The sequence below is a fragment of the Ovis canadensis genome, chromosome 5 (assembly GCF_042477335.2).
Source record: "Ovis canadensis isolate MfBH-ARS-UI-01 breed Bighorn chromosome 5, ARS-UI_OviCan_v2, whole genome shotgun sequence".
Lineage (NCBI taxonomy): Eukaryota > Metazoa > Chordata > Mammalia > Artiodactyla > Bovidae > Ovis > Ovis canadensis.
This window is the reverse complement of record NC_091249.1, coordinates 30667264-30681744: the sequence shown is the minus strand read 5'-3', so window position 1 is coordinate 30681744 and position 14481 is coordinate 30667264. Positions and strand designations below refer to the sequence as shown.

Genomic DNA, 14481 nt, shown 5'->3' with positions numbered 1-14481 from the left:
AGTCATTAGGCCACTGCTGGAGAGAAATAACCAAAACATCTGCTCCTGTATCCACTAATGCTTCAAACTGTTTATCTTCAACAATCAGTGACATTAAAGGACGAGAGTCATTAATAAGCATTTCCCAAAATATACTTTGCCCCGTACTTCCAAAACCATTGACTCTCTCTCCCTACCTCAGCCTTGTCGGCAGCTACTGGAAATAGGGATGCGTAAGGTGGTGCAGAAGGGTTAACAGCCTTGGAAGTTCGTTTTTTATTTGATAAAACCTTCCGAAAGGCAGTAGTCATTGCCTCTACAGAATCTGAATCCTCCCCAGAACTCACATCTCTATCTGTCTCGATGGATGAATCTTTACTATCATCCGGAGGTTTGGGTGGAGGCCGAGGTGAAGCCCCCCCTTCACCTTCGTCTTCCTTCTCCTCACTCATAGGCACATCCTCATACAGGGGATCTTCCTTCTTAAGAGAACACGAGATGGCCTCACTATCACCAGCCATTAATTTTAAAGCCTGCGTTATAGCGCTACATAGAGTCCACAGCCTTAAAGGAATCACATTTCCTTTTTGATGCTGCCTTCTGAACTCTTTCTGCACCACTTTCCATTCCTTCAAATTCATCTGTACTTCTGTTTGATATTGAAACCAATAGCAATGCTGCTCCGTAAGACAGAACAACTCACTCTAGCGGCGAGTAGACGTTTTAATTCCTATAGAATGCAGGAGCCCCTTAACCAGCTCCATATATTGTGACTTTAAAGACGGGGAATTCCCCATGGTCTTTCCTTTTTCTTTTCTCTCTTTTCTGTTCTTTTTCTCTTATTTTTCTTTTTCTCAAAAGTCCCCCTTTCAGCGTCTTGCTCCGGGGTGCTCACCCTTTCGGGTTTTTTTTTTTTCTTTTCTCTTTTTTCTCTTTTTCCCGAAAGTCCCCCTTTCAGCGTTTCGCCCCAGGGTGCTTACCCTTTTGGTTCTTTTCTTTCCTCTTTTTTTTTTCTATTTCCCGAAAGTCCCCCTTTCAGCGTTTTGCCCTGGGGTGCTTACCCTTTAGGTTCCGTCGTGCCCTGCGCTGGGCGCCAGATGCTGGCAACGGAATGAAACACCAACACGGCAGAGTGGTTTGAATCTTTTTACTTTTACTACTTGCTTCTTACAGCTATTTTACTTTATATCTTTTGTACAACAATCTACAGGGCAAGTTGCCAAACACCATAATTGAGCGACTATACAGTGCGCAGGCGCAGGGCGAGATAACCTTTACCTTAACTTATCTACTGCAGCTAAGACTTTGTTTTGGGGAACTTCCTTATCAACTTAGAATTCGTTTTGTCCCTGGGTTTGTTCCTTTTGAGGAATCAGAGAAACATCCTTGTGTGCAAGAAATGTTCTTTTCCCACGGGAACAAACAGAGGATTCTTAGCTGAACATCTCGTTTGCAAGAATGTTCAGCCCTGGTTGAGAGTCTCGTTTGCAAGCACTTCTCAACCTTCCGTATACCTTGTTCCCTACAAAGTAGGTTTACTACTTTTAGGGAGGTGGTCTCCATTCCCTCCAATAGGCATTCTACCATGTACCGAATGTTGGCTCTCCCTCTTTGTCCCTCTTGATAGTCCCAATCTGGGTCTACATCTGGAATAGCAGCCGCTCCAGGTGGCTGGGCAGGGTCTGCTGGGTTGGCTAGGTATCTCTGGCCTGGTACCACTCTTGCTGTGGCCCAAATGGCCTTTCTTTTCTCTGGGGTAGTAGTGGACCCCAGGATGACAAATATGTCTTGCCAGGTGAGGGTGTAAGACCGAGACAGCTGGGTAAAGTTTTTGGTGTAGTTGGAGGGGTTGGCCGAGTAGGAGCCTAGCCGCTGTTCGATATGGGCAAGGTCTTGGAGTGAAAAGGGTATGTGGACATGGGTGAGACCCTCCGGGCTGGCCACCTGGCGGAGAGGAAGCAGGGGAGCTGGCGGCGGATTGGGAGCGGTCTGGGACCGTGTGTGTGTGAGCTGACTGGTGAGCCAGAAAGGGGTGGGCATGGAGGAAGGGGTGGATATTGAGGCGGAGCCAAGGGAGCAGCGAGAGGCATAGTCACAGGAGCGCTGGGCTGTGAGGACGATGGGGGAGGAGTGGATATGGAGGGAGTTGGTGAGGGCGATAGAGGGGGAGTTGGTGTAGGGGTAGGAAGGGCCATGGTTAGGAGAATTTCAGAAGGGGAACAGCAGGTACATAGGGTGGGATGGGAGCGCAACAGCCAGAAAGCCTGTACGTAGGGTACCTCAGACCATCTTCCCGTCTTCCAGCAGTAATTATCTAAGTCAGGGAGGATGTTAAAATCGAAAGTTCCAGTTGGAGGCCATTGTGAGCCGTTATCTAAAGAATATTGGGGCTATGCCTCAGAACAAAGGAAGGTTAAGTGTTTGGAGCGAATTTTTCCAGAGATATGTAGAGTTCTGAGGTTGGCAAGTAAACATCTTAGCTGTGTAAATCAGGGTTGGTCGGCCCTGGAGGCAGCCGCCCCCCATGGCGAATATGAAACGAAGGTCCTGGACCAATCGTTACTGCGGCTGGGAGTGGTCTGGTCAGGTGTCCCTGAACGGGCCGTCAACCCAGGGAGGAGAGGGCCACTCAGCCAAGACGGACGTCTTTGAGTTGACTGGCGCCGAGGAAGAGCAGGCCTGGCCTGCGGAGGAGGGTTCCGGCCGAGGCCACAATTTAAAAGGACCGAGACATCCTAGGCATAATCGCAATGGGAGCAACGCCCCCAGTGCCCGACCAATGGAACTTACCTTGTATCCTGCCAGACGGTTGGATGGTCCTGGAGGGGGGACGGGGTGACCTGGTCTGGCACAGGCCAGGCCCAAGGGGGGCCGCAAATCCCGCTCATCGTGGAATGGGCCCTCGCCTCAGGCCCCACGTTGAGCGCCAAATGTTAGGTAAAAGACGACCAGGACACCGAAAATAGTGTCTAACAGGCTTTAATGGGAAGCACTCCTGGGCGGGGTTCCCTGACCCGAACGAGGCAGGTCGAGGAAGTCCGAGCCCGGACCGTGTTGGGGGTGGTTTTTATACATTCGTTGTGAGGGATGGTCAGGCTAGATGGACGGGGGTTCAGATAGGTTGCCAGGCCGAGGCGTCGCGGGCTGACAGGTCCTTCTACGTGGCTGGGGTGGGGCGGCTTTAGCCGGTGAAGTGTGCTGTCATTGGTCCCTGGGATCTGGGAGGACCCTTCCATTAGGGACCTTCTTGCCATTGGGAGAGAGGAGGGGCGGCTCATCATGGCCCGGGGGTCCAGCCTTACAGAGGATAGTCTGCTGGGTAAAGTAGTCTTAGTTGAAAGGTTTTCCTTTTAGCTGTTTATCTTAAAAAAAAACACAACAAATTATTTATTTGGCTGCCTGAGATCTTTCTTGCTAGGAACACATTTCTCTCTAGTTGTGGACTCCATAGTTCTGGTATGGGGGCTTAGTTGCCTTGGCATGTGGGACCTTAGTTCTCTGACTGGGGATTGAACCTGTGTCTCCTGCATTGAAAGGCAGATTCTTAATCATTGGACCACCAGGGAAGTCTTAGCAACTTTTATGAGGATGCTTGGTACATGATAATTGCTTCTTTTTTGCTGTTTTCAGAAGTTTATCTTTCTGCAACTTGACTATAATATGTCTTTCAGGAATTTGACTATAACATGCTGTCTTTGAATTTATCCTGCTTAGAGTTTTTTGAACTTCTTGAATCTGTGTATTCATGTACTTCATCCGATTTAGGAAATTTTTTGGCCATTATTTCTTTCAGTCTTTTGGGGGTAACTTTCTCTTTTCTTATGGGACTATGTTTATGATGTGTATGTTTCTATACCTGATGCTTGGACTTGCTAATTTCAGCTACCTTATCTTCAAGTTTGCTGAGTCTTTCTCCTACCTGTTCAAATCTGTTGTTGAGCCCCTCTGTTGAAATGTTCATTTCAGTTATTGTGTTTTACAGCTGCAGAATTTTTGCTTGGTTCACTTTCATAATTTCTAACTTTTTATTGATATTTTCCTTTTGTTTGTATACATCTTCCTGATTTACTTTAGTTTTTTGTTTTCCTAAGCATATCCAAGACAGTTAATTTCTTGTCTTTGACTAGTAATTCCAATGTGTAGAATTCCTCAGGGAAGTCTTTATTGAGATCTTTTTTCTTGTGAATGAACCATAGTTTCTTTGTTTAATTTTATTACTTATACATTTTGAAATTAAGAAATACATTGCTTAACAACCCAAAGAATAAATAAATAAATCACAGTGGAAATCCTGTATTATTTTGAACTGAATGATACTGAAATTGTAACATGGAAAAATCTGGATGTGTTTAAAGCTTTGCTTATGGGGAAATTTATAGCCTTAAATGTATGCATTAGAAAAAAGAAAGACTGAAAATTAACTATAACTTAAAGCACCTAAAGAAGTTTTAAAAAAGACCAAATTAAGTCCAAAGAAAATATAAAGGAGAAAATAGTAAAGATAAGAACAAACATTAATGAAATAGGAAAAAAACTGCAGTAGAAATAATCAATAAAATTGACAAAACCAGTTGTTGGGTAAGATAAAACAAATGGATAATCTTCTGGCAACATTGAGTAAAGAGGGAGAGAAAGCACAATAACCAATACTAGGAAAGATAAAGGGCTGCCTTACATACATACATAACGTCTTATAGTCATTAAAATATGAGGACTTTTTAAAAACATCATTTTAATAACTTTGAAAATTCTTGCCTGGAGAATCCAGATGGGGGAGCCTGGTGGGCTGCCATCTATGGGGTTGCATAGAGTCAGACACGACTGACGCAACTTAGCAGCAGCAGCAGCAGCAGCAGAGACCTTTCTAGAGAAATACAACTTACTAAAATGGGCACGAAGAGAAATAGAGGGACTTCCCTGGTGGTCCAGTGGCTAAGATTCCATGCTTTCAATGCAGGAGGCCTGAGTTTGATGCCTGGTCAGGGAACTATCTCCCACAAGCTGCAACTAAGAGTTTGCATGCCATAACTAAAAACAAACAAAAGAAATAGAAAATGTAAATAATCTTACACATATTTTAAAAAGTGTCTCTGTAATTAAGAACTGGCCCCCCAAAAACTACAAGCCCAGATGACTTCACTGTGATTTCTGCTATGAGTGAAGACATAGCACCAATATCACACACACTATCCCCATGTTTGAAGAAGAAAGAACTTTTCTTAATTCATCTTGTGACACCAGCATAACCTTGATTTAAAGCCCCAGTAAATATGTATGAGACAGGAAAATTAGAGATCAATCTCACTCTTGAACTCACATGCAAATGTTCTTATGAATTTGAGCAAGTGTTTGTAACATGTAAAAAGAGTAGTAAATCGTGACCAAATTGGTTTCTTCCAAGAATGCAAGGTTGGTTTAACCTATTCAAAAATCAATTATTGTAATGAATAATATGAACATAATAGAGGAAAAATAAAATTATCTCAAATGATGCAGAGGAAGCGTTTGATAAATTTAACAATTTTTAATGACAAAGACTTGCAGCAAACTAGAAATATATTATTGTTGTTCAGTTTGCTCAGTCTTGTCTGATTCTTTGAACCTCATGTACTGCAGCATGCCAGGCTCTCCTGTCCTCCACTATCTCCTGGAGTTTGCTCAGATTCATGTCCATTGAGTTGGTGATGATATCTAACCATCTCATCCTCTGCCATTCCCTTCTCCTTTTGTCTTCAATCTTTCCTAGTGTCAGGGTCTTTTCCAGTGAGTCAGCTCTTGGCATCAGGTGGCCAAAGTATTGGAGCTTCAGCTTCACCAGCAGTCCTTCCAATGAATATTCAGGATTGATTTCTTTAGGATTGACTGGTTTGATCTCCTTGCTGTCCAAGGGGCTCTCAAGGGTCTTCTCCAGCACCACAGTCTGAAAGCACAGAGCACCCTTATTCTGCTAAAGAATATCAACAAAATATCTGAAGCAAAAACATATTTAAGGGTGGGGTAGTGAAACTGGAATTACTGTCACCATTTCTGGCTTCCCAGGTGGCACTAGTGGTAAAGAATCTGCCTGCCAGATCAAGAGATGTAAGAGATGCAGGTTTAATCCCTGGATCGGGAAGATCCCCTGGAGTAGAAGTGGCAGCCCACTCCAGTATTCTTGCCTGGAGAATCCCATGGACAGAGGATCCTGGTGGGCCACAGTTTATAGGGTTGCAAAGAGTCAGCCATGACTGAAGTGACTTAGCATGCACACACATATCACCACTTCTTACTAGCACTGCACTGGAGGTCCTAGTCAGTACAATAGGACAAAAGAATATAGCAAAAGAATCATAAAGAAAGAAATGAAAGTCGCCATCTGCAGATCACATTATTGTATATGTAAAAAACTGAAAAAATCTATGCACAGATTTAATATATAATTTATATAGCAAAGTCACTGGATATAAAATCAAAACACAAAAATCAATTGTGTTTCCTGGTACCAACAACTCTAGAAAAAGACATTTGAAAATGATGCCATTTGCAATCATATCAAAAAACATTAAATACCTATGATTGAGTCTAGTGAGAGCACTGCAAGAATCCTACACAGAATAAACACAAATGCAAATAAAAAGGCATTACTGAGAAAATTAAAATCTAAACAAATAGAAAAATATACTGTGATCATGGATTGGAAGACAATATTGTTAAAACATTTTCTTTTTTTATCCATGCTGCATGGCACATGGGATCTTAGTTTCCTGACTGGATATTGAACCTGTGCCCCCTGCATTGGCAGCACGAAATCTTAACCACTGGACTGCCAGGGAAGTCCCCATGAAAACATTAATTCTACATCAACATCTATTGATCTACAGGTTCAATGAAATCCCAATCAATAGCTTGGTAGGGAGAGTGTGTGTGTGTGTTGGTGGGAATACAGAATGGTGCAGCCCAAATGGAAGACAGTATGGAGGTGCCTCATAAAACTAAAAATAGAACTACCTTACCATCCAGCAGTCCTGCTTCTGAATATAAACTCAAAATAATTGGAGTCAGGATCTCCAAGAGATACTTGTACTTTTACATTCATTGATGAGTTATTTACAATAGCAAGGCTATAGAAACAACCTATGTGATCATCAGTGAATAAATGGATAAAGGAAATATTTCATATATATGTACACACACACACACACAGTAGAGTCTTTTTCGGCCTTAAGAAAGAAGGAAGTTCTGCCCTTTGCTACAACATGGATGAGTTTGGAGGTTATAAATGTTACTTGAAATCAGCCAAACACAGAAAGACATATACTGTATAATTCCACTTATGTGAGGGATTTGTAGTCAAACTTATAGACAGGATATAGAATTGTGGGTGCCAGGGAGGGAGAATGGGGAGTTACTGTTTACCTGGTGTAGCCTTTCAGTTATGGAAGATGAATAAGTCCCGGGATCTACTATAGAGCATTATGAGGGCTTCCCCGGTGGCACTAGGGGTAAAGAACCCGCCTGCCACTGCAGGGGACATAAGAGACACAGGTTGGCTACCTGGGTCAGGAAGGTTCCCTGGAGGAAGGTATGGCAACTCACTCCAGTGTTATTGCTTGGGAAGTCCCGTGGACAGAGGAGCCTGGCTGACCCCAGTCCATAGGGTCACAGAGTTGGGCACGAGTCGGTCGCAGAGTTATGCACAGCATAGAGTTAAAAATACTGTACTGTATACTTAAACATTTTTCTACGTGAGTATATCTTATGTTAGATTATCAAAAAATACAGAAAAGAAGCATTTAGAGGTGATGGTTAAGTTTATAGCACTGTTTATGGTGATGGTTTTAAGGGTATTTATCTTCAAATTCATAGAAATATACACATTAAACATGTATGGCTGTTTTGCATGTTAGTCCTACCTTAGTTAAAAAATAAATGCAATGGTTTATTTTTTAACTTTTTCTTTTATATTGGAATTTAGCTGATTAACAGTGTGTTAATTTCAGGTGTACAGCAAAGCAGTTCAGTTATACAAGTATCTCTTCTTTTTCAAATTCTTTTCCCAGTTTGGTTGTAGAATATTGAGCAGATTTCTCTGTGCTCTACAGTAGATGCTTGCTGGTTATCCATTTTAATTACAGCAGTGTGTTCATGTCAATCCCTAACTCCCTAACTATCCCTCCCCCTAAAGCTCCACCTGCACCCAGCCCTGTAACCATAGGTTTGCTCTCTCAGTCTGTGAGTCTGTTTCTGTTTTGTAAATAAGTTCATTTGTGTATCTCTTCTTTTAGATGCCACGTATAATGCGATATTTCTCTTTCTCTATCTGACTTAATTCACTCAGTATTTTAATCTCTAGGTCCACCCATTGTTGCTGCAAATGGCATTATTTTATTCTTTTTAATGGCTGAGTAATATTCCATCGTATATATGTACCACATCTTCTTTATCCACTCTTCTGTTGATGGACATTCGTTTAAATGTTTAACAACTTTTTAAAGAGTTTAAACAATGTTTTGAAAAAGTGAATTTACAATTTGGTTACTCTTTGCTTCTCTGTGATACTTGAGTTGACTTTTGTTCCCTTTGATTAGTAATTTTCATTTCAGAAATAGTTTTTAAAAAGACTTTTTTAATCCCAAAATGTTTTCAGTTAAACAGATGTCTTTACATGATTTTGTACATTTTACATATTAACAAAAAAAAGTTTACCAAAAATCTCACGTTAGCTGCTCTATGGAGAATGGCCTGTAGGGGGCGAGAGTGGACATGGGCAGAGCATTTTGGAGGCTTTTGGAGAGGAAGACTGAATAAGGATAGATTGCCTTTCTAAATGAAAGTGTCTACAGAAGCTAATGCAACAATGTAAATCAACTACACTTCAGTAAAAAATTAATTAAAAGATAAAGTGTCTCAGAAAATGTCCAAAAGAACAGAAATAGGATGTCTAACTTCTAAACTAAGTGTAAGAGAAAAATGGAATGACCAATATTCCAAACAAGGCAAGGAAGGTGAGAAAAAGAAATATAGCAACTGAGGGGCCACCAGAAAGTACCTAATAAATCCAAACACATTAGGAACTGCAATCAATGTAGATAGTCTAAATCTACAGGAGTCCATACAGTGCACAAGCCGTATGTCACAACTGAGCATTTGAAATGGGCATGGTCTGAACTGAGGCGTGCTGTTAGTGTGAAATGCACCCCAAAATTTGGAGACCTGGGATTTTTGAAAAAGTAAAATATTACTTATATTGATTCTTTTTTGCAGTGATAACATTTTGGATATGTTGTTAAATAAAACGTTATTAAAATGAATTTCACCATTTTGTTCATCTTTTGATTGTGGCTGCTAGAAAATTTAAATTAGAGAGATGGCACACTTTACATTGCTATTGGACAGCATCAGTACAGTGTGAGGCAGAGTGTGTGCTGTCATGCCCAGCTCTTTGCAACTCTCTGGACTATAGCCCACCAGGCTCCTCTGTCCATGGGATTTCCCAGACAAGAACACTGGAGTGGGTCACCATTCCCTCCTCCAGGGGATCGGTACAATACTTGAATTAAAAGACAAATATTTTCTGGCTGGCTAAGAAAAATTAAAATCCAGAAACATATTGCTTGCATTTAAACTTACACAATGTAACAAGTTGCCATTAAAGGATGTCAACAGCCAGAAAGAAAGTTTGTTTAAGTCTATTATTATTGGATGGCATAGACTTTTTTTTTTTTTTTGGCTGGGCAATGTAGTATGTGGAATCTTAGTTCCTCAACCAGGCATGGAACCTGCCCCCCTGCAGAGAAAGCATGGAGTTGTAACCCCTGGACCACCAAGGAAATCCTGAACTGCATAGACTTTAATGTAGGAAGCCTTACTAGGTATAACTAAGTCTTTGTCATGAAAATATGACAGTTCTAAATGTGTATGGGCTTAATAACAATATCACACTAAGTGAGGTAAGTCAGAGAAAGACAAATACCACATGTATCACTTACCTGTGTGTTTTATTGATTTGGCTGTGCTAGCTCTCAGTGGTGGCTCATGGGATCATGGATCTTTAGTTGCAGTGTGCAAACGCTTATTTGTAGCATGTGGAATCTAGTTCCCTGATCAGGGACTGACGCCAACCTCCTGCATTGGCAGCTCCAAGTCTTAGCCACTGGACCAGCAGGGAAGTTCCATGGAATTTTAAAAAAATGATACAAATGAACTTATTTACAGAACAGAAATAGACTCACATAGAAAGCAAATTTATGCTTACCAAAGGGGGAAAGGGAGGGAGGGATAAATCGGAAATCAGGGATTAACAGATATGCACTACTATATATAAAATAGATGATCAACATGGACCTATTTATAGCACAGAAAACTGTATTCAGTATCTTGTAATTACCTGCAATGGAAAAGAATCTGAAAAAGAATCTCTCTCTATATATGTGTGTAACTGAATCACTTTGCTGTATACTGGAAACATTGTAAATCAGTTCTACTTCAATTTAAAAATAGTAATGATCTGGATTTGAACCACACAGTAAACAAGTTTGATCATGAAACATGCACAGACCCTCTGAAAAATACACAGCAAATATTTGAGGAGCCAGTTGGAATGTAAAATGGTGTAGCCACAATGCAAACACAGTGCGGCGATTCCTCAAAAAATTTAAATGGCCAATATTTAGTGTTTTGAAAAGAAGAAACATGATCAACTTCAAATTAGAAATATTATCAAGGAGAAAGAGGACCTAATTACAGAGACTGCAGATGCTGAGGAAACGTTAAGAAAACATAGAAGCTTCCTTGGTAGCTCAATGGTAAAGGGTCCTCCTGCGAGTGCAGGAAACAGGTTCCATCCCTGGTCCTGGAAGATCTCCACAAGCCCCGGAGCAACTGAGCCCAAGTGCTGCAACTCCTGAGCCTGCACTCTGGAGTCCAAGAGCTGCAGCTACGGAAGCCGGCATAGAGAGGCCACTCCAGTGAGAACCCTGTGCGCCACAACTGCAGAGTGACCTCTGCTCTTTTCGGCTGGAGAAAAGTCTGCACACAGTAACAAAGACCCAGCACAGCCAAAAATAAATTTAAAAAAAATTAAAAAGTATTATCAGTGAGAAAGGGGACATAAATTATTGAGGCTGCAGAGGTTGAAGAAGCATTAAGACACAGAGAATGATGAACATTTTATTCACCAATATAACATCTATTCACCCATCACTGAGAAAATGTAGATAAAATATCCACATTTCTAGAAAAATGTAGCTTAACCCAGATCACTAAAAAACACATCTAAAGAATTGAAATAAAGCAGAGGCATCACTTTGCCAACAAAGGTCCGTAAAGTCAAAGCTGTGGTTTTCCCAGTAGCCAAGTACAGATGTGAGAGTTGGACCATAAAGAAGGCTGAGTGCCGAAGAATTGATGCTTTCAAACTGTGGTGTTGGAGAAGACTCTTGAGAGACCTTTGGACTGCAAAGAGATCAAACCAGTCAATCCTAAAGGAAATCAACCCTGAATAGTCATTGGAAGGACTGATGCTGAAGCTGAAGCTCCAATACTTTGGCCATTTAATGCGAAGAGCTGACTCACTGGAAAATACCCTGATGCTGGGAAAGATCGAGGGCAGGAAGAGAAGGGAGCGACAGAGGATGAGATGGTTGGAAGGCATCACCAACTCAATGGACATGAGTTTGAGCAAACTATGGGAGAGAGTGAAGGACAGAGAAGCCTGATGTACTGTAGTTCATGGGGTCACAAAGAATCAGACATGACTCAGCGACTGAACAACAACAAAGAATTGAAAGCTCATTAAAGACATTGAATAAAAACTTTTAAACCTTCCCATATCCAAACCCAGACACCCACACCTTCCTCACAAATAAGGCACCAGATCCAGATGTTTTCACAAAGGAGCCCAACTATTAATAATTATCTGTATAACTAATAATGCTAACCATATACAAACTAGTTCAGAATACAGGGAGGAAAAAAAACCCCACACACCCAGTTTCTTTCATGAGTCCAGGACCGCCTTAATACCAAACCCTGACAAGGATGATATGAGTCAGAAAACCCACAGACTATCTCCCTTTTAAACTTAGAGATGCAAAAATCCTCTATACAATATCAATTGATTCCGTAATGTATTAAACATATATCATGATCAAGTTGGATTTGTTCCAGGAATAAAAGGTTGGATTAACATGAGAACACTGAGGAACAGAATTCACAACATTGTCAGTCTAAAGGGGAAAAATCATGTGATACTTTGAGAGAGGCAGAGAAAACATTTAATAAAATTCAACATTTACTTCTGTTTTAAAAAGATCTCTTAGGAACAGAAGGGGATCTTTCTTAATATAATTAGGGCCACCTAAAACACCCTACAGTAGATTCATCACTAATGATAAAACCATTAAAAAGCATTCACTCAAAGATCGGAAATAAGACAAGGATGCCCATTTCAGGGACTTTTTCTTCAATGTCGTTGTGATGATTACAAATATCTATTGCATGATATATACCAGCAACAGATGTTAGAAGATATCATTTAAAAAAGAGATGAGATTTATTATAGCACAAACATATAAAGCACTTAGAAATAAAATGGTGCATGATATTTATGGAGAATGTTATTAATTATTATTCAGAAACATTCAAGAGGACCTAAATAAAAAGAGAGTAATACCGTGTTCATTGATTGAATGATTCAGTCATTCAAAATTATCTGTCACAAAGGTATCTGTACTCTCCAATTTGATCTCCAGATTCAATGCAGTCCTTTTCTTAAATTAAAATTTTTTTAAAATTGGAGGATTAAAAAAAAATAAAAATAAATAAATTGGAGGATAATCGCTTTACCACTTTGTGCTGGGTTCTGCCATACCACAACACAAGCCAGTCCTACCTATATATGTCTCAGTGCAGTTCTAGTAAAAATCCCAACTTTGTTTTTCATGCAATTTGACAAGCAGAGTAAAGTACTGTACATAACCAAGAGAATCCTGAAGATGCAGAATAAGAAGAGCTCTGTCTTCCCAGATAGCAGGGCTTATTGTACTCATCATATTCGTGAAGGCAGTGTGGTACTAGTATTGGTATAGACACATCAGCCCTTGGAATAGTTTACCATCTGCCTGGCTTCCTCCTGAGACATGAAAGATGCTCTCAGAGGACTTTCCAGCCATCAGGATGATAGATCTGTGACAACTTATTGCATCCTCTAAACTAGATAAAATCTGACATACATATTGCGTGCGTGTGTGCCCAGTCATGTCCATCTGTTTGTGATCTCATGGAGCATACATATTATCCCTGGGTTTTTTTTGAAGGGGCTTCCTACTTATACAGATTTTTGATCTAAGATTGGAGTACATCTACAGTGGATGCCTGCACGATATGAATTAGTGCTTGCCAAAATAGGCTCTTACTGAGGTTAGAGTTTGATTTAGATAATGTTTGTGTACATTTATTCATCATCCACTTAGTCACTCTTTTATCTGTACATCCAGCCGTACATACATTCAGTCTGCCCACACATCTATCTACTGCCCATCCACACATCCATCCATCCATTCATTTATCCATCCAATGAACCATCCATCCATCCCTCAACACATCCATCCACTCAACTATCCATCCATCTATCCACCCACCCATCCACTTTCACTCATTTACCCATTCATTCATCATTTATCAACCCATTGAAACATCCACCTATTTATCCATCTATGCTTCTCTGTCTGCCTACCTATCTGCATGGTTATAGAAAAGGGCTTGCACAGTCTACTAGTTACCTACTGATGCAGAACGTCACCCCAAAATTAGTGGTGTAAAACAAGTGTTTTATTTGCTCATAACCCTGCAAATCGACCCAACAGGGCTTGACAGGGATGGTTAGTTTCAGCTCTGTGGATCTGGGCAGTTCATCTGGGGCTGGTGTTAACTATAAGGACTTACTCTCACATCGTTCGTCCTCCAGGGCTCTCCGGCCACCCATCGTCTCTCACCAGACAACTGAACTTCTTCACGCGGCCACTCAGGTCTCCGAGTAGGCAAACGTTGCAAGCCACTTGGCCTCCTTTTTTTAAAAATTTTTTTCCCTAATTCATTTATTTTTTATTGACATATAGTTTACTATGCTGTTAATTTGTTATACAGCAAAGTGATTCAGTTGTACGTGTATATGTACATTCTTTTAAAAATATTTTTTCCGTTATGGTTTATCATTGGATATATTTTAAAATTGGAGGATAGTTGCTTTACAACATTGTGTTCATTTTTGCTGTACAACAACATGAATCAGCTATAAGTATACATTTATCCCCTCCCTCTTGAGCCTCCCTCCCACCCCTTTAGGTTTCTACAGAGCACCGAGCTGAGTTCCCTGTGTTATACAGTACCTTCCTGCTAGCTATCTATTATAATCTACACATGGTAATGTATATATATCAGTGCTACTCTCTCAATTCATCCTGGCCTCCTGCAGACTAGATTCTAGAATTCCTAGAATGTCACTTCTGTAGCATTTTGTCGAAG

At 40.7% G+C, this 14481-nt stretch overlaps 1 long non-coding RNA gene across 1 annotated transcript; it reads right to left on the bottom strand.

The window, feature by feature from the left end:
* Window positions 1–5483: 5483 nt before the first annotated feature.
* Window positions 5484–11295, bottom strand: LOC138441001 (uncharacterized). The gene is made up of 2 exons (XR_011257196.1): window positions 9948–11295; window positions 5484–5899 (listed from the first exon to the last, which is right to left on the bottom strand). It is a non-coding gene; the product is annotated as an uncharacterized lncRNA (long non-coding RNA).
* Window positions 11296–14481: the final 3186 nt, after the last annotated feature.